The 23141-nt window shown below is 34.8% G+C and overlaps 1 protein-coding gene and 1 non-coding gene across 2 annotated transcripts in view; both read right to left on the bottom strand.

Annotated features, from left to right (window-relative positions):
* Window positions 1-23141, bottom strand: part of FBXL17 (F-box and leucine rich repeat protein 17) — a 521490-nt gene that overhangs the window by 439094 nt on the left and 59255 nt on the right. The window lies entirely within an intron of this gene.
* On the bottom strand, window positions 19679-19750 carry TRNAS-GGA. The gene has a single exon. It is a non-coding gene; the product is annotated as a tRNA-Ser (tRNA).

The raw sequence follows: 23141 nt of genomic DNA, 5'->3' as shown, positions 1-23141 counted from the left end.
TAATGCCTATAAGTCTTAGTCTCAAAGCATATATGAAAACCATTTCTGGATATTCAGTGTTACACGGTTCACTTTATTTTATATAACAAAAGATTTAAATAGCAAAAGTGAAGGCAACCTAATTTAAATATCTGAAAATAAAATTCTTAGTAGTATGAGCATCGAGAAAAACATATGCTTTGATAATCAAAATATTAAAAATTAATAAATCTAATAAACAGATTAACAACTTACTATACATAAAACAGATAAAAACAAGAATTCACTGCTTAGCACAGGGAATTATATTCAATGTCTTATAATAAAACTATAGTGGAAAATAATCTGAAAAAACAACATATATATGTGTAACTGAATCACTTCGCTGTAGTTTTGGGTGTACAACCATATTGTAAATCAAAATACATATTGTAAATCAAATACCATAAATCAAATAGCAAACAAAATACCATATTGTAAATCAAAATACAACCATATTGTAAATCAATTATACTTCAATTTAAAAAATTGCTGAATCTAGGTAAAGGGTTTGTGAGATATCTGTACTACTTTTAGAACACTTTACTTTGAAATTATTTCAAAATAAAACAATTTAAACACCTAAAATGAAGGCAAGAAACATCAGATATGAAACACTGTCTTTAGTACAACCAATATTTTAAAAGTAATCAACCAGCCTTAAATCCTAACATTTTCCATATTCTTCAGAATATAATACACCCTTATTTGTATTTAATCACAGATTTTGCATAGCCTGCCAACATCAAAATGGTTTGATCAAGATTATGTTTATAAAGACTAGATTTAAAAAAGAAAAATAATTCACTGTGAAACAGCACATTCTTAAGATTTTCCACAGGTAAATTTCAAAAATGAGTGCAATAAGTGAAATAATGTCCTATTCATATAGATAGCACATGTTGTGTTCCAAATGCCATATTGATGAAATATTTACTTTAATCCTCAATTTTATTTTTAGTTTATTTCTTCTTCTACATTATAAACTTAATTAAGTTTAATACAATGTTCAATAGTTATGGTATGTCTATACTATCTAGAAATTAAGCACGCACACACACACACATAGTAAAAATTAACGTTCAGATTCTGAAATTACTACTTACAAGAATAATGAAATATTTTAACCTCATTTCATTACTTTAAAATCACTGCAGTTCTAAAAGATAATTATTATATTTATGTAACATTAATACTTTATAAAATGCTTAAAATCTACAATCATATTTTAGTCTCATAACATTGCATGCCAAGATAGGTATCATATTACTAATTTAATAGAAAAGTTTTATAACCTATTATAAAATTTAAGATCACTTACTGTCTTGTTTTCATATTTTAAAAGTTTTTCCATTTTTATTTATAGCTTCATAAACAAAAAGATACTCAACAAATGCCATGTAATATATCACTATGTTCACTATGCGAACTATTTCTAAAAATCAATCAAGGATGACAGATTAATTACTTTTGGAACTGATCAACTAACAAGGCTGTAAAAATGCAGTTTATAGAGAGTAAGGGGAAAATAACTGAAATTTAGGAAGAAATATATCAATAAGGTTACTTTATTACTAAAGTAAAAAAAAAATAAATTCACAAAAAGAATTCTCATGTATATTTTTCAGAATCTATCTAGAGTTATGAGATCTAGAGAAGACGACAGAGAGAAAATCAGCTTGAGTAACTTATTCTCAGTTTTACTTTTTTTAAAGTTGTTGTTAAAAATAGAAATATCTTAGTATTGAGATCGATCAGAGAAAGAGATCATGAAGATTCTCTCATTTATAATTTAATATTTTGTTTTTCAATAATGAGAAAATATGTAATTATGTAATTTATGTATAATTTTAGTAGCACTGCTATAAATTATGTTAAATACACTAAATTTCAAAACATTTTTCTTATGTCAATGAACTGAAAAAACACTATAAGTTACCCCAAATGTGCATAATTTTAGCTAAATCTGGTAACAGTTCTTTCACTATTTTTCTTCCAATTATAATACAACTAAGAGACCTTTCATATTCTCCGCAAAATATGAACCTTTAAGTAACTAAGGATCAACATATGCTTATTTAATTCAGTAACATAGTCTCATAAAGACTCAAAGAATCCTCAAACATAACTTGAAATTATGCTTTCTAATATATATCATTGGTAATTCAATTAGGATATAAATCTAGTATCTTTCAAATATTTTAAAATACATATAGACTACTTAAAAACAAACTAACATGCTCTAAATCTATATAATACTTTAGATTTATAATGTTAGGAAAGTCATCTTTGATACATAGAGTACATCTAATAGGTAATCATTTTTTAAACATCCTAAAATGGGTACAAAACGTAACTAGAGTCTAATCGCAATGCTGCCCTGCAAACACACACACCTTGCTGATGAGGCCATCTCAGGATATCTATTTAACAAGGATCTTCAGCAATGTAACCTCTTTGAAAGAGGTCCACACAGATTATCTCAAACATGATGTATTATGATCCATGAAAAATGTTATATTATGTATCCAATGAAATTCTATCCTTAAGAAAGAGTAAGACTCGGTAAAGTCCATCCTGCTTACCTGACCCTCTAAAAACTTAACAGGAGAAAAAGTCTGGTGATGTACTAGTGAATACCTGCTAGACAAATACATTTTTTAAAAGGTAAACAACAAGAACAGAACTATAGTTGAAATGTAAAATATTTTTATACAGCAATATGAAATTTAAGTTCTAATTTCTCATTAAATAATTCTCTATAACAATAAATTATTTGTCATAGATTACAAATTAAATCTAAAAAAGACACTTAATAGATGATTAATAAAATCCTATCATTCAAAATGCAAGCACTAGTCATCATTCTGCTAGCAGACATTCAAAAGTTTTATAAATGACTGCCTTTGAAAAAGAATTGTAAAATTTTTAATATGAAAATGTCAAAACAAAAAGTAACATCTTCAAATTCAGAAGACAACACCTATTTCCTGTGTTCAATGTAATCTATTCATTATTAGACAATCAAGTAGTCATTTTTAAATAGTACAATAATAGCCTAATACAATAAACAAATAATGAACTAGGTAAAAGTACAGCAGAAGAGACCAAAAAATTATACATATTGGAAATCATGTTGTTGATATTTTAGAGATCAGTAGTGATTAATTCATAGCAAATTATTAAACTATTAGAGACCCTGTAAGTTATAAACCCAGCTAATTATATAAAATATCAGTTTTAATGTCAAGCCAATATAATTTCCTCATTAGCTTCTTTAAAAGCTATTTGTTAGTATATATATCCATCATATTTTAAAATCTTTATAATAATAATTTCAAATTATATATGATGGTCTCAATATCTAGTTCTATACTATGTTTCTGTCAAATCCCATCAAGTTTCAAGTGGAATGGTTGGGCTGGTAAATGTTAACTTTCTTCTCATTAAATTTTCCATTGTAAAGTCTTTTTCAATATATGTAAATCTGACACATTAGTTCTCCAACAATTAAACCTATGTATATTCATTTATTTGTTAAAAATCATATTCCCAAAACCATGGACATAACTTTTTAAAAAATCTGATACAAAGAGCACCTTTAATAATGACATTAATTTTTCTGCAACCTGCTAAAGAACATACCATAACTATTTTGGTATAAAAATTAAAATGTTATGCTGAAGGTTAACTACCTCAAGCACAGTAAGAAAACATTTCCACACATCTTAACATGACCGATTCATGAAAAAAATTATACAAGTAGGTACATACTACTTACAGTGACATTAAAAATATTATTCCAAAACAAAATGATTAAACATGTATTCCAAGATCTACTCAAAGTGTCAGTTGTCAATCAAGTGAGAGTACTGTTCACTGTAAAAGTAATAAGAATCTTACAAATATACATAAACAAATATGGATATTTGTATATCCATAAACAAATATGGATATTTAAATGCAAAGGCATTTAATGTATGTATCTTTATCTGCAGATAATCACATAAGCCTTGTTTTATTGATACTGTATTTGCCAAATGAAAGCAAATAAAATAAGATCACTAAGTAACTATACAATTCAATACATGCTTCTTGCCCAAAATGACTTCTATGAAACAGTTCATAAAACAATTCAATGTCTGTACATACAATAACAGACTAAGAGATAGATATAAAGACTGTAAACATTTTTCCTTTCTAACAAACGAATGTTAGATTCCCTAATACAGAGATAAAAAACCCATGCACAAAACAAAAAGATATCCAGTATTCTTAATTATTTTAGAGCTATATCCAGTATGCTGCTGCTGCTAAGTCGCGTCAGTGGTGTCCGACTCTGTGCGACCCCATAGACGGCAGCCCCCCAGGCTTCTCTGTCCCTGGGATTCTCCAGGCAAGAACACTGGAGTGGGTTGCCATTTCCTTCTCCAATGCATGCACGCATGCTAAGTCACTTCAGTCGTGTCCAACTATATCATACTCAAAAATAGAATACAACATCCAGTAACTTAATGCATTATGAGCAGGTTTATACCCTTCCTATGGCTTTGCTAAACAGCAGGTAGGACGTACAGACATCAAGCAAAAATATTTACCGACTTCCTATTACTATCTTAATATATTTGCAATTATGTATTAATATATTTGTGGTATGTTCTATATGTTAATATATTTGGAGTTATTTCTATTTCAATTTTTAAATAGGTCCCAAATAATCCAATATTGCTAAAAGAATAAATGCATACCGAAAAAAATGTTCTTCAATAACCAACATGCAAAAAGAACATGAAATTTTATGCAAGAACTGGTAACTAGTTTTAAAGATGGATAGCATTTGATGTCTTTTACTATTTGTATATAATTCTTAAAATATTATTTTCATTCTTCTTCACCAAAACTGTGCTTAATTAAGCTTTTCTGGCACTGGATGCAAACAGAAATAGAAAAGAGAAAACAGCAGTCTAATTTCACAGGCTTGAGAGACTTCCAGTACAAAGAATCACTAGCAACAAGATGAAGATACAATGTGACTGCTCTCAAATAGTGAAACATTCAGCATTCCCATCTATGGCATTTAAAATCATAAGCCAAACAAGTGACGGCTACAAAAACAACTGTCTAACTAACATCCATTACGTTTATGATAAGACAACTAATTAATAATTTAAAAATTCTTTTAACTTTACAGCTATAAAAATCAACAGTGGAAATTACATATTCATTTAAAAACCAAATTACAGCAAATCCCAAAATCAAGGCCAACACACACCATGTCTGATTTGACACAGCCGGAACATTCTGCTCTGTCTGCTCCCCGAAAGACACAAGGTGGGGACTAACAGAGCTGCCTTCCAGCAGTTTCATTCTACACATACAGATAACAAAAGACATATTTTTTTAAAAGGCATTCACTTAGTTTTCTTCCATGTAACAGTGTTAAATTTATATAACCGATCTAATCCTTGAAAGGGACCATTCTAAGGGCAGAACAAGCAGAATTATCAACATAAAAAAAGAAGAAAAATTCCTATAAAGACATTTTTTAAAACGGAAGATGTACTGGATATTTAAATTCTCAGTGTGGCACTAAACCTACAGTGGAACAAAAACTAAGTATCATATTTCCTGGATTAAAGCAGTCCTATTTTTGTCAGGACAAGCAACTACCATTAGGGGAAGTTATATTTAATGAATGTTAGCTGTGCACTGCCATACAGAAAGTATTAACAAATGAAAAAATGTGAATTACTAATATTTTTCAACAGAATTTACTTCATAAGACATTTGAAATAATGTGAAGATTTTGACGTTTTCTTATCAGCATTAAATTGTTATTTCCTAAATATTTTTAAATAAATGCAAACTAATACCGAAAATAATTACTATTACCACCCCTAAAAATTATATATTTTAAATAAAAATCAATACTCTAAAAGTAATTATTTTAATTAGATAAAATTATCTCAGAGAAACAATGTAATTTAATTTTTTGATAATTTTCATTTTAAATTTAACAATTTATTTCTAAATGTGTCACTTCTATTAATATTATTATAAAAACTAGAATAATTACCTCTAAAACCTAGGCTAGACACTACCAAAAAGTGAGCAGCAATATTTTTTCTCAAATATGTGTATCTGAAATGTGTGCAATGAAAAATAAGTCTATCAAGTATAATCTAAAATTGTGTCCTAAGGTCCAAAAGTGATCTGTTGGCCTTGAGTATTATTTATCCATCATGAAAAATTACTCAATTTTGATATCCCTAATTTTTTTTTAATTACTTTATTTAAAAAAATTTCATTCCGTGACCTCAAAAAACATTTTCTAAGATGACAATGAGATCCTCCTTCAGAACATTTGCATTGCATACCTATCTCTCCCCACTAACTTTGAACTTATTTCGTCTTTTTTAATCTCCAAAATTTTCCTGTTCTTTTACCTTGAGCTTTGTTCCTTTCCTTACCTTGTCTTTTACGCCCTTCTTTGTTTTTGTCTTTTCATATTTCATTCTTTTCTTTAAGCCAGCATCATCTGAAGCCAAAGTGGCTTATGTCCCCAGGTTGGAGACAGCTATAAAAAATAAACTCTTACTGTTTTTAAAGGGAGGAAAATAAGCTAGTTATCATCTGCGACAGCATGAGGGGATTTTAACCCACCAGACAAGCCTGTCCAATAAAACTCAGACCTGAAGCAAGTGATTAGAACTTCTCATGCACACACATAGAGTTCTTGGAAAGCATCCAAAAATTTTTTTTTCATTTCTTCTCCCTTGTCGAGAAAAAAAGGACTAAAAAAAATAATTGGACTATAATAATTCAATCACTTTTACAAGTCTATTGAACACAAAAATTCTTTAAACAAAATCTTTATAAGCTAGGACTTTAAACGTTTTGACAATTTTTTATTAAACACTGACATCTGAGAGAAGCCAAAACTGTTTTCTGCTTCTCACAATTTCTGCTTGAACTAATGGAGGGTCAATTACTAAATATGTAATTTCTAGCTTATTCTAGAATGAAAATCCAACATTTTGCATTAAAAATAAATAGCTAAATCAATTCCATAATCCTTTGAAACTTTGACTTTCAGCATATCATTATATTTGATTAGGTTAATTTCAAATTTTTTTTTAAAAAAAGATTAGCTTTGCAACAACAGATAATGCTGATTTTAATTTCAGAACAATCACACAAATTCATTTAAAGAAAAAGCACAAGTTTAACCCCTATATATGCAAACAAAGCTTTATGACAAAAATCTAAAGTTAAACAAATTATCACCAATCGGTTCACTTAGCAAGGGTGTCCTCATACTATGCATTGAGTGATATATTTAATGAGCATAATTTTCATGTTGCCTAACAGCTGTTGCTAATAAATATAATATTATTACTACACTTATGTGGCATGTATGCACTTATTGTAATATGTTCAAATCTATAGCAATACTCACATTTAAAATCTTTAATTACTGAATATATTACCAATAAGGCGCTAAATTGAAAGAAATGGATATTGAAATGACTATGTCTAGAGATATATTCAGGACTTTATAATTTTATTCTGCTTCTCCTTTGGGGATACAAGAGTTAAGAAGGATGCTTGTTCCCAAATGCTGGCCAAATTTAAGTGCTGCTGCTGCTGCTGCTGCTAAGTCGCTTCAATCGTGTCCAACTCTGTGTGACCCCATAGACGGCAGCCCATCAGGCTTCCCTGTCCCTGGGATTCTCCAGGCAAGAATACTAGAGTGGGTTGCCATTTCCTCCTCCAATGCATGAAACTGAAAAGTGAAAGTGAAGTTGCTCAGTCGTGTCCAACTTGTAGCCACCCCATGGACTGCAGCCTACCAGGCTCCTCTGTCCATGGGATTTTCCAGGCTAGAGTACTGGAGTGGGGTGCACTGCCTTCTCCAATTTAAGTGCAGGTCTTGTATTAATGCAGATTGGAAAGAATGGCCGCAGTCTTCCCACACTGTGTCCGCATGTGCGGTGGGCTCTGCCTTGCGCAAGTGCAAGCTGGTGCTGGAAGCTACCATGCAAGACTGCATCTGCATCCCAGTGTCCGGGAAGCCTCTCAGTGCCTCCCACCCACTAGGGCATACAATGTAAGTGGCTGATCATAGCCCAGGCCATGCACAAAGTACTGCTTCTGCCTTTTTAACTGAAACCCAAGATTCAGAGGCCAAAAGGGGTAGGTGGAAGACTAATGCAGATTTAAAAAGTCATTAAAAAATAAAACTTCTGCATGGCACAAGTGCTACAGGCAAAGGCTAAAGCAAAACAACAGAATGGAAAAAAAAAAAAAATTTACAACTCCTACAAGGAATTAATAACATATATTACAAGCGCTCCAGGAACACAAGAGAGGAAGATCATCAACTTGGTGGCAAAATACCCTAATGATGAATAATCACAAAGAAATCCAAATGGCTTTTTAAACATATGAAAAGCTGCCCAATCAGACTCATAAAGGGATAAATACAAATTAAAACTAACTCAGATACCACTTCTTGCCTATCAAAACAGCAAAAATCGAGCGGACTGACAATACACTACTAGCAAGGTTGTGGGAAATGATCACTCTCGATGCAAACCCACTGCTTACATGAACGCAAAATGATTCAGCCCTTGAGGAGCGGAATCCGGGAATATCTACCAATATCATAGGTCTTGTACCCAATGAACTAGCAATCTTACTCTGATAATCTCGCCTACAAATATAATTAAACTTGTACAAAATTATAAATACATAACTGACCTAATAATTCTTGTACTAGCAAGAGAGTTGGCACAAATCAGGTGCATACATGAATGAATGCATTATGCTACTTCCAAAAAAATTAACTGGTGTATCACAGTTACAGAAGAGAGAAAAACAATGGAAGCAACCTTATGGAAGAGATTATTGTATTATGAGATCTAAGAAGTGAAAAAAATAAAACTGCAGTATATATACTAATTTAACTTTTATGTAAATAGCATGCCATTCTTCATGTAAGTACTATCTATTTTTTATTTAAGAAAAATATAGTGTTCTATTTTCTTATATTTTCATTAAAAACACAAGTTACATATAGGGAGCAAGGGAGAAGATGGAAATGAACAGAAGCAAGATTTCTTGGTATGTTATTTATGATCCAGTAACTTCTCCAAAAATTAAAATCAAAATGGCTGACCTGCCAAATATTAGTGGCAAAAAGTACTACGTTAGCTCTCTTAAATCATTTGTAAAATTGCCATGAGTTATTTAATAGATGTTCCCAAACAGAATGATAAGATCACAAGGGCCATATAAACACCTGTAAAGTCATTAAATATATTATTGAGGTGCTTACTGGAATAGAAGACCAAGTTTGAAACGTTAATGCCAATAAGCTTGGTGAGTTTACATCTTTCTAGTGAACACTGGTTGTAACCAATACTGTCCAATAAAAAACTGGGCACAGCACAGGTAGCGCCCTATTCAAGAGTCGAATGGATATACATAGAAGCTTTTCTATGAAGATCAGGAACCAGGCAAAGATGTCCATTTTTTGCCACTTCTATTTAATATAGTACTGGAAGTCAAAGTCAGAGCAATTTAGCAAGAAAAAGAAATTAAAAGTATCCAAATTAGAAAGAAACAAAATTATCTCTGTAGAGTATAAGATCTTATACATAGAGTACCCTAATATTAAACAAAAAAATAATCTATTAGAATAAATTAATTCAGTATAGCAGAGATGCTCAAAATCAAAACCAAAAATAATCAGTTTTATTTCTCTAGGCTAATAATGAAAAATATGAGAAGGAAATTAAGAAAATAACTCTATTTATAATAGCAACAAATGGAAAATATTTAGAAATAAAGTTAACCAAGGGGTTTTAACAATTGTATATTGAAAACTACAAAACATTGCTTAAAGAATTAAAGTTGACACAAATAAATGAAAAGACACCCTGTGTCCATGGACTGGAATATTTAAAATGTCAGTACTACTCAAACAGATATATACAGGTTTAATCAAAATCCCTACACATCACTTTTTGCAGAAACAGAAAAATCTATCCTAAAATGCACATGAAATTTCAAGGGACCCCAAAGCAATTTTGAAAAAGAACAAAGTTGGCGCTCTCACACATCCTGATTCAAAAAAATTATTATAAAGCTACAGTATAGACAGTACCATCATGAAGACAGACATATAGATCAATGGAAAGAATAGAAAACCCAGAAATAAGTCCTCACTTACACAGTCAAATGATTTTCAACAATGTGGCAAGACCATTCACTAGGGGAAGGACAGTCATTTCAACAAACAGTGCTGAGAAAACTGGATACCTACATGCAAAAAAAAATTAAGTTGGACCCTTCCTTTACATCATATCCAAAAGTTAACTCAAAATAGATCAAAGACCTAAACATAAAATTAAAACTATAAAACTCTCAGGAAAAACCATAGGGGGAAACTTTCCTGATACTGGATTTGGCCGGGATTTCTTGAATATGACACCAAAAGAACAGGCAATAAAAATAAAAATACCTAAGTTGGGCTACATCAAAATTTAAAAGGCTGTGCATCAAAGGAAACAACCAACAGAGTGAAAAAGTAACCTATTTGTTGGCAGAAAATATTTTTGAATTATATATCTGATAACATGTTAATAATCAAAGAACATATAAAGAACCCCTACAGCTCAACAACAGCAAGAAAATAACCTGATTTTAAAATGAGCAAAGGACTTCAACAGACATTTCTCCAAAGATATACAAATGGCCAATAAGCATATGAAAAGATGCTCAGGATGGACATACAAATCAAAAGCACAATGAGATAATAAATCACATCCATTAAGATGGCTAACACCAAAAAACAAACATGGATTCCTTCAGATTCCACTTACATGAGGTAAAGGAATCAAATTCATAGGGATAGAAAGTATAATGGGGGCTCCCAGGAATGTGGGGTTGCTTTGTTGCTAAACTGGTATAAAATTTCAGTTTTACAAGATGAATAGTTCTAGAGAATGGTTGCACAACAATCTGAATGTATTTAACACTACTGATCTGTACACTTTAAAATGGTTAAAATGGCAAATGCTATGTTACGTATGTTTTAAAATTAAAAATAAAATGATTTTTAAAAGATGTAAAAGCTAATAGAAGCACGCTTTCTCATGCAGTGTCACCATCAAATGCACTCAAGAGAAAAAAGTGATCAACCAAGAAGCATCACCTCTATAACCAAAGCCTTACCAAAGAGGAAGAATATAAGAATTCTTAACAGAGTAAAACAACCCAGAAGGGTAAAACATGATAGCATGAAGCACTCAGCAAGAGGATTTAGGCCAAAATGTGATCTTAAGAATAAGTAAAAGTCCTAAAGAGTAAGTAGAATTTATTTTGGCAAGAGGGAAAGAAACAGTATTCCAGAGATGAGAAGAATAAACAAAGGTGACCACTATGAAAAGTAAGAACAAAGGGGAAGACGAATATTAAGATGGCAGGTTCTACCTCATCATCCACAATAAAACTTTAGTCAGTTTGCAAAAAAAAAAAAAAAAAAAAGTAGCATTTTTGAGACACAGAGTAAATATCTTACTGATTTGTTTGAAATTGGTTTACAGGTAAACCCTAAAGGGAAGAGGGTGGCATCTGACAAGCTTAAGAAAATAACTGCATTACGGGCACAAAACTAAAGGGCCTCAAACAAAGACTGAGCAGCAGGACTGGGGAAGCAAGGCCCGATCAAGACAGGGTAAGGGGAAGTGAAGCACAGGGCATGGGAAAGAGCAGGACAAGCAACGGATAATGGGGGCTCCCAGGGGATGGGGGCTGCTCTGTTGCTTAACTGGTATACAATTTTCAAGGCTATAAGACAAACAAATCCATTCATTCAAAAACTGCTTTTGAACAACTTCCATGTGCCTGGCATTTTCTAGACAGAAGATACATCTATGAGCTACCTACTCTGGAGTTTACACTCTAGGAGAAGAATATGATACACAAACAGTAATGAAGAAAAGACACCTGATACTAGCCAAAAGTCTTACACAAAAGCAATCATCATTAAGGAGAAATGATAAATCTGACATCCTCAAAACTAAAACCTGTTCTTCAAGGGAAAATAAAAGGAAAAGGAAAGACACAGACAAGCAAGTAACCACAATGCACATATCTGACACAAGAACTTGCATCTAAAATAGATAAAGAACTTACAAAGTGATAAGAAGAAATCCAAAATTTTTTAAAATATTTGTACAGACACTTCAGTAAAGAAGTGAGTAAGGGCTAACATGCACAATTAAAAGGTGCTCAACATCATTAGACATCAGGGAAAAGCAAACGAAAACACAGTAAGATACAACCACACGTCCACTCAGACTGGCTAAAATTTAAAAATCAGACATTGCCACTGCTAGTGAAGATGGAGCACAAATGGAGCTATGAGACACCATTGGAAGGAGCATAAAACAAACAAGTATTTTACAAGTATTCTGTAAAATCCTTTGGCAGTTATTCATAGAGTGAAATTTAAGTGATACAAACTACATGACCCAGCCATATCAAACCTAGGCATTCACTCAAGAGAAATGAAAACCTCTGTCCATTAAACATGTGTTCATGAATATTCATGGAAGGTTTATATTTAATAGTTGAAAAACTGGAAACAACCCAAATGTCCATTACCAGGTAAATGGATAAAAAATTATTGTATGTTTATACTTTGCACCCAAATATCAAATTAAGTACAACATACTAGGTACATTGTAAACGGTACTAGTAAACAGTAATTAACTACAAAAATGCACAACATGTACTTAGGAACTACTGTCAACAATCTCTGAACTATAAACGGATCCAGACTTAGACTGAAGATGAGTTAGAAAAGAGCTACGCAGAGTCAGAAAGAACAGGCTCCATATATACACAGTAAAAGATACTGAATCAGATCAATCCGAAAGCCTGACCGACCTCCATAACACAGCAGTTATGAGCCAATAAACTTCTTTCTATTTAACCGGGTTGAGTCAGGTTGTCTGTTACTTGCCATAAAGTGAATCATAGATGATACGATGTAGCTCATACTTCAGTTCAGTTCAGTAGTTCAGTTGTGTCCGACTCTTTGCGACCCCATGAATTGCAGCACGCCAGGCCTCCCTGTCCATCACCAACTCCCTGAGTTCACTCAAACTCATGTCCATCGAGTCGGTGATGCCATCCAGCCATCTCATCCTCTGTCGTCCCCTTCTCCTCCTGCCCCCAATCCCTCCCAGCATCAGAGTCTTTTCCAATGAGTCAACTCTTCGCATGAGGTGGCCAAAGTACTGGAGTTTCAGCTTTAGCATCAGTCCTTCCAATGAACACCCAGGACTGAGCTCCTTTAGAATGGACTGGTTGGATCTCCTTGCAGTCCAAGACACTCTCAAGAGTCTTCTCCAACACCACAGTTCAAAAACATCAGTTCTTTGGCACTCAGCTTTCTTCACAGTCCAACTCTCACACCCACTCATGACCACTGGAAAAACCATAGCCTTGACTAGATGGACATTTGTTGGCAAAGTAATGTCTCTGCTTTTGAACATGCTATCTAGGTTGATCAAAACTTTCCTTCCAAGGAGTAAGTGTCTTTTAATTTCATGGCTGAAATCACCATCTGCAGTGATTTTGGAGTCCCAAAAAATAAAGTCTGACACTGTTTCCACTGTTTCCCCATCTATTTCCCATCAAGTGATGGGACCAGATGCCATGATCTTCGTTTTCTGAATGTTGAGCTTTAAGTCAACTTTTTCACTCTCCACTTTCACTTTCATCAAGGGGCTCTTTAGTTCCTCTTCACTTTCTGCCATAAGGGTGGCGTCATCTGCATATCTGAGGTTATTGATATTTCTCCTGGCAATCTTGATTCCAATTGTGCTTCTTCCAGCCCAGCATTTCTCATGATGTACTCTGCATATAAGTTAAATAAGCGGGGTACAATATACAGCCTTGACGAACTCCTTTTCCTATTTGGAACCAGTCTGTTGTTCCATGTCCAGTTCTAACTGTTGCTTCCTGACCTGCATACAGGTTTCTCAAGAGGCAGGTCAGGTGGTCTGGTATTCCCATCTCTTTCAGAATTTTCCACAGTTTATTGTGATCCACACAGTCAGAGGCTTTGGCATAGTCGATAAAGCAGAAATAGATGTTTTTCTGGAACTCTCTTGCTTTTTCCATGATCCAGCAGATGTTGGCAATTTGATCTCTGGTTCCTCTGCCTTTTCTAAAACCAGCTTGAACATCTGGAAGTTCACGGTTCACGTATTGCTGAAGCCTGGCTTGGAGAATTTTGAGCATTACTTTATTAGCATGTGAGATGAGTGCAATTGTGCGGTGGTTTGAGCATTCTTTGGCATTGCCTTTCTTTGGGATTGGTATGAAAACTGACCTTTTCCGGTCCTGTGGCCACTGCTGAGTTTTCCAAATTTGCTGGCATATTGAGTGCAGCACTTTCACAGCATCATCTTTTAGGATTTGAAAGGGCTCAACTGGAACTCCATCACCTCCACTAGCTTTGTTCATAGTGATGCTTTCTAAGGCCCACTTGACCTCACATTCCAGGATGTCTGGCTCTAGGTGAGTGGTCACACCATCGTGAGATCGATTTCCATATTCCCCATTAAATAGTAGGAGGATTTAACTGCTAATGATGGGAGCTTATGGCAAAGAAAATGATAGGAATTCATGAAAAGAAGTAACAGACTGGAATAATCACTGTGGATAAGTTACTAGGAGTAAAAAATATAAAAGCAGTAAGAAACATAGATAGAATGTATGGCAAAAACCACCACAATATTGTAAAGTAATTAGCCTTCAATTAAAATAAATAAATTGAAAAAAAAAGAAACATACATAGTGTTTTGAGAAAACCACAAATACTAGGGGTTAAAATAACGCTTCCAAAAACTCCCCATAAGATGGACGGTTCACTGGGCCCTATCAAATGTGTAAAACAACCAACAGTACTTCTACCACCTGCCAAGCTGCTCAACAACAAAAATGTTCACCACCAGCAAACTTCTGGAAATAACTTCATTCCAGGTTTTCTTTAGTCACAAAGAGAGAGAAGTGAAATGGCAGTTGAGAAGTTAACAAGAAAAGACAGAAACGTCTAACTCTTTTACGTAAAATGTTTAACTTAATTACGAACTGCTATTTGCCAAGATGCCTTGTTGGATGATACATATACACCATCTCAATCCATGTAACTTCATCAAAGGTCAAGCTGAGTAAATGGTATCATCTCCAATTTAAACACCTGTTGTTGCTCAGTTGCTAAACTGTGTCAGGCTCTTTGCAACCCCATGGACTGCAGCATGCCAGGCTTCCAGGTCTTCACTATCTCCCAGAGTTTGTTCAAACTCCTGTCCATTTAGCCTAAGGAAATCAAATCTTCAAAAAATTTAAATCCAAGTGCTTAAGAAATCCAGAACTTGTGACCTGGTGATTGGTCGTGCAGGGATTGGAATCAATACCTGACACAGAAGCTATTTTGCTCAACCTTTTGACGAGAATAAGCACTAAGAGGTGTCATTGGTTCCTTTGTCTGACCTGTCGTCCTAAGGGAAAGCATCAGTCACTTCTCACTAGAAAAACATGTCCCTTAATGATAAAACAGAACACAGGAGTATCAAGGAGTTCCTCAAGTACATTGTTTATTCTTATCCCACATCTAAGTGTAAAACTATCTGAGGTTCTCAGAAAACTCCAGCAGAGGACATGGACACTATTTGAAAGAAAAACAAAAACACTTGGCAGACAGATGAAGGACAGTATGTAGAGAAGACATGCTTCTTAGTTTTGAGAAAGTTATCAACAAGATATCATAAAAAGGGTACATATGAAAATATATTCTTCTGCTAGAAAACCACTGAAATTTATAGGCATTATCATTTCTAATGGGGAACAAAAGGAAAGAACCAAAGTATTCACCAATATTGAAGTCTGTAGAACAGAATATGTGGTGTACTTTTTTCAATTAAAATGTATGTCTTCAGAAAACTAAAACAGAACTATCATATGATCCAGCAATTCCACTGCTAGGCATTCAGTTCACTTTGGTCTATCAGTCGTGTCCGACTCTTTGCGACCTGATGGACGGCAGCACGCCAGGCCTCCCTGTGCATCACCATCTCCCAGAGTTCACTCAAACTCATGTCCATGGAGTGGTGATGCCATCCAACCATCTCATCCTCTATTGTCCCCTTTTCCTCCTGCCTTCGATCTTTCCCAGCATTAGGGTCTTTTCTAGTGAGTCAGTTCTTTGCATCAGGCAGCCAAAGCATTGGAGTTTCAGCTTCAGCAACAGTCCTTCCAATGAATATTCAGGACTAATTTCATATAGGATGGACTGGTTGGATCTCCTTGCAGTCCAAGACACTCTCAAGAGTCTTCTCCAACACCACAGTTCAAAAGCATCAATTCTTCAGCGCTCAGCTTTCTTTATAGTCCAACTCTCAAATCCATATATGACAACTGGAAAAACCACAGCCTTGACTAGACAGACCTTTGTTGACAAAGTAATGTCTCTGCTTTTGAATATGCTGTCTATGTTGGTCACAACTTTCCTTCCAAGGAGTAAGTGTCTTTTAATTTCATGGCTGAAATCACCATCTGCAGTGATTTTGGAGTCCCAAAAAATAAACTCTGAAACTGTTTCCACTGTTTCCCCATCTATTTCCCATGAAGTGATGGGACCGGATGCCATGATCTTCGTTTTCTGAATTGAGCTTTAAGTCAACTTTTTCACTCTCCTCTCTCACTTTCATCAAGAGGCTCTTTAGTTCCTCTTCACTTTCTGCCATAGGGGTGGTGTCATCTGCATACATGAGGTTATTGATATTTCTCCCGGCAATCTTGATTCCAATTGTGCTTCTTCCAGCCCAGTGTTTCTCATGATGTACTCTGCATATTAGTTAAATAAGCAAGGTGACAATATACAGCCTTGACGTACTCTTTTTCCTATTTGGAACCAGTCTGTTGTTGCATGTCCAGTTCTAACTGCTGCTTCCTGACCTGCATACAAATTTCTCAAGACGTAGGTCAGGTGGTCTGGTATTCCCATCTCTTTCAGAATTTTCCACAGTTTATTATGATCCACACAGTGAAAGGCTTTGGCATAGTCAATAAAACAGAAATAGATGTTTTTCTGGAGCTCTGTTGCTTTTTCGATGATCCAACGGATGTTGGCAATTTGATGTCTGGTTCCTCTGCTTTTCTAAAACCAGCTCGAACATCTGGAAGTTCACGGTTCGTGTATTGCTGAAGCCCAGCTTGGAGAATTTTGAGCATTACTTTACTTGCGTGTGAGATGAGTGCAATTGTGCGGTAGTTTGAGTGTTCTTTGACATTGCCTTTCTTTGGGATTGGAATGAAAACTGACCTTTTCCAGTCCTGTGGCCACTGCTGAGTTTTCCAAATTTGCTGACGTATTGAGTGCAACACTTTCACAGAATCATCTTTTAGGATTTAGCTCAAATGGAATAGTTGAATATTTTAGGAATAGCTCAACTGGAATTCCGTCACCTCCACTAGCTTTGTTTGTAGTGATGCTTCCTAAGGCTCACTCTAGGATATTACTCAGCCATGAAAAGGAATAGAATTCTGCCATTTGCTACAATGAGGATGGCCCCAGAGGGGCTATTTTGCTTGGCAAAATAAGACAGAGAAAGACAAATACTCTATGTTATCACTTACATGTGGAATCTAAAAATATAAACAAATGCCTGTAACAAAACAGAAGCAGACTCACAAATATAAAGAAGAAACTAGTTGTTAGCAGTGTGAAGATGGCAGTGTAGGAAAGCACGGGATAGGGGCATGGGATTTATGAGACACAAGCCACCACGCGTAGAATGAACGGGTAACAAGGATACACTGTGCAGCACAGGGGTATACCGCCACGGTTTCGTAAGAACTTTGAATGCCATACATCAAGAAAAACACTGAATCACTATGTTTCTGAAATTAAAATAATATTGTAAATCAACTATACTTCAATTTAATTTTTTAAATTAAAAATTTTAAAGGAATGATAGACAAATAAAAATATATGTATACATATTTTCATGTGCATTAAAAGCCTTCCAAAAACAATCATCAGATGAATTAGCAGGAAGTTTTCATTTTGTAGTTTTCTATACTTTTAGAATTTTTTAAACATGCATGAAGATTTTTTCTGACAACGGTTATTTAAGCCTCTTATATTTCTTAGTATTTTGTAAGATCCTCTCAAATATTCTTTTAATTACAGTTCACTTTCAATATTATTAATAGTGTAATAGATAAATGACTACAGGAAAAGTCTCACTATTCACTTAATACAAGACTACCACTTTTACATAAACTGCCTGAGGTAATGGGCTTCCCCGGTGGCGCTAGTGGTAAAGAACCCGTCTGCCAGTACAGGAGATACAAGAGACACGGGTTCAACCCCTGGGTTGGGAAGATCCCCTGGAGGAGGGCATGGCAACCCACTCCAGTATTCTTGCCTGGGGAATCTCGTGGCCATAGGGGCTTGGCAGGCTATGGTCCACAGGGCTGCAAAGAGTCAGACACAACTGAAGTGACTTAGTACACATGAGTACTTAGTACAAATGAGGAAACACCTCACAGGGATTTTCCCAAAGTCACTCAACTAGGATACAGAAACCTTATATAAACCTGAAAGTCAAAGTGAAGTCACTCAGTCGTGTCCAACTCTTTGCAACCCCACGCACTGTAGCCCACCAGGCTCCTCCATCCATGGGATTCTCCAGGCAAGAATACTGGAGTGGGGTGCCATTTCCTTCTCCAGGGGATCTTCCCCACCGAGGGATTGAACCCGGGTCTCCTGCATTGCAGGCAGACACTTTAACCTCTGAGCCACCAGGGAAGCCCCATTATATATATATATATATAAACCTATAGCTCCCTAATTCAAACCTCAAAGCACTTTCCATTACACCACACTGCCTATTCAAAGACAAAGGTGTTTTAAAGTTACAATAAACTTATATAAGTACTTCAGTTTGTATTTAGGTATATCCCTCCTCTTTCCAAAAAAGGAATTGAGACAGTTCATGGAAATTCACCCTACAGGAGAAAAACAAGTAGGAACGGAGGCACTGGAAAATAAGGGTTAAAATTAAAAAGTTATTCTATAGTAAAGAGAGAAATTCTGAGTGTTTTTACACCAATTACTATGTTTCTTAACTTCTAAGATATCAAAAAAAGAGGGAAATGAGACCACAATATCATTCATAAAATTCACAGTAGTAAGTCATAAAGGAAAGCAATTGCTCAGAAATCTAGCTTTCCCCAGCACCAAGCCCAGAGAGACTATATAACTGAGGGTTCTTATGAGGGAGGACTCTGTGATAGAGATGGCAAAGTCCTTACAAATATACTAATAATAATTAAACAGAATAATGCCAAAAACTCAATTCAAGTACTGCTACCCATATACTATTACAGCTCAATGGGACAAATCTACCTTTAACAGCAAAGTCTTCTTTAAAAGCCAGCAAGTCATTTTAATGAATATACCATGCTTTCTTTGCGACCCCGTGGACTGTAGCCCACCAGGCTCCTCCCTCCATGGGATTCTCCAGGCAAGAGTACTGGAATGGGGTGCCATTTCCTTCTCTAGGGGATCTTCCCAACCCAGGGATTGAACCTGGGTCTCCTGCATTCCAGGCAGACGCTTTAACCTCTGAGCCACCAGGGAAGCCCATACCATATATTAGCTCCTTTTAATTTTAATCTTCAAAATATTTCACCTTAGTTTGGTAACTAACTTAGAGGTTATCATCATTAGCAAATAAAATATCTAGACATCATTATTTTCATATTCTTAAAATGTAGTTTTCAATATAAGAAAGGCTGAGTCCAAGCTCTAACGCAATGGCCTTACCAGGGCGATGTTACTGTTCTCCCCAGTGGACTCATCTACAGGTAAATACAGATGGAAAGAAACTGCTCACGTTAATTTAGTTACTTCATAGTAAGCGGGCTGGCACAACCCAAGGAAACCTGGGTCTAGAAGCACAGTGCTCTGTGTGTGGTTCTGCTATTGCTGTTGCTTGGTTGCTAAGCTGTGTCTGACCCTTGGGACCCCATGGAACTTAGCCCGCCAGGCTCCTCTGTCCATGGGATTCTCCAGGCAAGAATACTGGAGTGGGTTGCCATTTCTCGAGGGGATCTTTGCAAACCAAGGATCGAACCCACATCTCCTGCAACAGCAGGTGTATTCTTTACCACTGAGTCACCAGGGAAGCCCATGTATGTGGTTATTACTCAATAAACAATGAATGAATGAATAAGTAAACGGGAAGAGATTGGACTTATGGAAAATAATTGATCCATGTAGTATATAACCATGAAGGAGCTAAGGAAAACACATCTTCCAGAATTACACCACTTGTAACTTTAGCACTATTAACCTATTAACTTCCAGGCTTTCAATATCATTTTCTAGGGTATAAAATGTCATTCCACCCTCTAACCTTTGCCTCTAATTTTAGCTTCTCTTCTCCCAAATATTATAAATCAATGTATTTAATAATTTTTTTCCAATAAATTACCTAAATGATTGGTCTGCACTGAGAAAAACCAAAGGAACTATACCAAAACTAAACCACCAAATCTTCCTGAAGCTGTCTGACACTTCTAAGAAGCATGCAAGGGATTTACTGCTCCACTTCTTCAGGTATGCCTCACATTATAAAATACTGAACAAACCTCAATGGAATGAACTGCATGCAGCTTTTCAAACTATAACCCTAAATACTTAATGCCAGCTGTATTTATCACTCAAGCAATCTCACTAAGATATACTTTAGAGAGCAAAGACAGACAAATCAACACTCAATGTGGACACCTCAGACTCCTTCATAAAGCAAAGCATAATCCAGGGAACAAAAAACTCCCTTTTAAATTCAAATTACATTAATTTGAAATTACTTCACTATCTTATATTATTTTGAATATATAGACACAAATATATATTACATATGTATTTATGTATAAGCACACATACACGCACACATTTGAGATTTCCATTTAGACTGAAACTCTCTAAAAGTGGAAACTGGTACAAAAAATTATTCCCTATTCTACATTCTTACAGATATGATTGGTTGCAACTTCTTCAAAGGAAAAAATCTGTGGCAATCAAAGTTGAAATGTGCTAATGTGATCTCCAAAAACATTTTATTAGTTAGCTCACTCAATATTTACATATCATTAAACTGACTATTCCTAGGAATACAGAAAATACCTATGTACTGAGTATGAACTATTCCTAGGTATAATCAACCATATTTGCAAAAATATAAAGACAGATATGAATATATACACAAACACACACACAAACACACACACACACACACATACATCTTCACCACCAGGGAAGCCATTCTACAATCAAGTAGCTCTAAAATCACAGGAGGCTTCCCTGATGGCACAGTGGTAAAGAATCCACCTGCCAATGCAGGATGTGGGTCGATTCCCGGGTCAGGAAGATCCTTTGGAGGAAATGGCAACCCATTTCAGTATTCTTGCCTGGGAAATCCCATGCACAGAGGAACCTGCTGGGCTACAGTCCAAAGGGTCGCAAAGAGTCTAGACATGACTAAACACAAAATCAAAGTCTTAAAACCAATATAAATATTTAATGTAGTTTTTTTCCCCCAAAAGTTGTTATTAAAAAGTCATAATATGCTGCTACTGCTGCTGTAAAGTCACTTCAGTTGTGTCCGACTCTGTGCGACCCCATAGACGGCAGCCCACCAGGCTTCCCCGTCCCTGGGATTCTCCAGGCAAGAACACTGGAGTGGGTTGCCATTTCCTTCTCCAATGCATGAAAGTGAAGAGTCAAAGTGAAGTCGCTCAGTCGTGTCTGACTCTAGCGACCCCATGGACTGCAGCCTACCAGGTTTCTCCGTCCATGGGATCTTTCAGGCAAAAGTACTGGAGTGGGGTGCCATTGCCTTCTCCGCATAATATGTCTAGCAGTCAAAGAAATTTAGTACAATCATCTTATTCTTATGCAAGATGACAGTGGTTGGATTTATTAAACTACCAGTGATATACTCTAAACTGGTAAGTAAAACATAAAGGTCATTTGGTAAGGTTAAAATTCACTTACCTCCATATCAAATTAGTAATTAGTTAGATAATCCTGACCAACTACCACTACCACTTAAAAAGTAAATGTTCTAACCCATAAATCAAGTAATGGGAATTGCTACAATTGCAGTATATCAAACCTAAGAAGAAAAGACCTCATTTTCCACATTTATGAAAACAATTTATAAATGGAAGTTACAAAATCCAAGAGACCAACATGGAGCCACTGAACCTTCAATCTAACAATATAAAAAGAACATACATATGCAACAGAGAATATTTTAAAAATTAGATTTAAATAGTATCAAGTTTAAGATTAGAAACATACTTTCCTTAGATTAATTTACTAAATTATATCACTCTTAGATAATATGTTAAAATTTAGATTATGTAATGAGTCTGTAATAAGATTTCTTAAATTTTAAAGTTTCAAAAATAGAAATAGAATATTAATTTATAAGACATTTTATTCCAAATGAAATTAATCAAATAGAAATTTATGACACCTGACAATGCCAATATTAGAATTCCTAAGTCAAATTACATACTGAAAAAGGAGACCCTGAATGAAGAAAGGAGATTTATGTTACCTAATTATCAAAAACAGACAAAAATGAAACTTTTGGCAAAGATGAGCAGATAAATTATTAGATTAAAAATAATTTTTAAAAGGCTGTAAATTCTCATTTGAAGACAAATGACTGCCAACTATGAGCTTGGACGAAATTCAGCAGTATTTAAAATACCAAAAATTGGACGGTGAAATCTAGTAGCAGGCAAATCTTTAACCTTAATGTGAAGAAAAACTGAAATTTTTAGAAATATGCCTCAATTGTCAATTTATCCACATAGAAAACTAACAGAAAATAAAAATATCATCCTCCTCCAGACTTTAGTCACATACCTACAAAGATCAAAGGGCAGGGAAAAGAAGCACACATATAAAACCTCAGTGAGACTGTCTCAGTAAATCTTCTTTCAAATAACTT

This window comes from Bubalus bubalis, chromosome 9 (assembly GCF_019923935.1).
Source record: "Bubalus bubalis isolate 160015118507 breed Murrah chromosome 9, NDDB_SH_1, whole genome shotgun sequence".
Classification (NCBI taxonomy): domain Eukaryota; kingdom Metazoa; phylum Chordata; class Mammalia; order Artiodactyla; family Bovidae; genus Bubalus; species Bubalus bubalis.
Note: the sequence above shows the minus strand (reverse complement) of the source record. Positions and strands in the feature narration are given on the sequence as shown.